Source organism: Carlito syrichta, unplaced genomic scaffold (assembly GCF_000164805.1).
Source record: "Carlito syrichta isolate Samal-C Ts95f unplaced genomic scaffold, Tarsius_syrichta-2.0.1 Scaffold505, whole genome shotgun sequence".
Taxonomy (NCBI): Eukaryota; Metazoa; Chordata; class Mammalia; order Primates; family Tarsiidae; genus Carlito; species Carlito syrichta.
In genome coordinates, this window is record NW_006944601.1 from 1 (window position 1) to 725 (window position 725).

General features: G+C 52.6%; 1 pseudogene; it reads left to right on the forward strand.

Annotated features, from left to right (window-relative positions):
* Positions 1-165: 165 nt before the first annotated feature.
* LOC103268282 lies at positions 166-719 on the forward strand (annotated as a pseudogene).
* The last annotated feature ends 6 nt before the right edge of the window (positions 720-725 follow it).

Consider the following 725-nt stretch of genomic DNA (forward strand, 5'->3'; position numbering starts at 1 on the left):
ATATCAACTTGTTATTTAAGTATTCTTTTCCCATTATCACTAACATTAGCACTGCTAGGAATATAATGAAGATCACACTTCTTAGAAAACATTTTCCTAAAACGCCGCCGGGATTTCTTCACCTGGCCCTTCCCTACCTCTGGGCAAGGGACCCGAGAGCCCTTCTGCACGCTCGGCTTCGCGGTGTCGCGGCGGGCGCCGACGTGTCCGAAGCGATTCTGGTACCATCTTGAAATTGGCAGAGGGAAGCAGGACGAGAGAGACGCACTCATCGGCGAGGAAGGCAGGCCCCGTCCGGGGATCTTGGAAACCCTGCGGACCATCATGAAGTTCCAGTATAAGGAGGACCATCCCTTCGAATATCAGAAAAAGGAAGGAGAAAAGATCCGGAAGGAATATCCGGACAGGGTCCCTGTGATCGTGGAGAAGGCTCCGAAAGCCAGGGTGCTTGATCTGGACAAGCGGAAGTACCTAGTGCCCTCTGACCTCCCTGTTGGCCAGTTCTACTTCTTAATCCGGAAGAGGAGCCACCTGAGACCTGAGGACGCCTTATTTCTCTTTGTCAACAACACTACCCCTCCCACTAGTGCTACGATGGGCCAGTTGTATGAGGACAACCATGAGGAAGACTATTTCTGCATGTGGCCTGCAGTGATGAGTGACTATGGGAAGTGATTGGTGGAAGCCCAGCAGATGGGAGCACCTGACTTGGGGGTAGGGGAGGG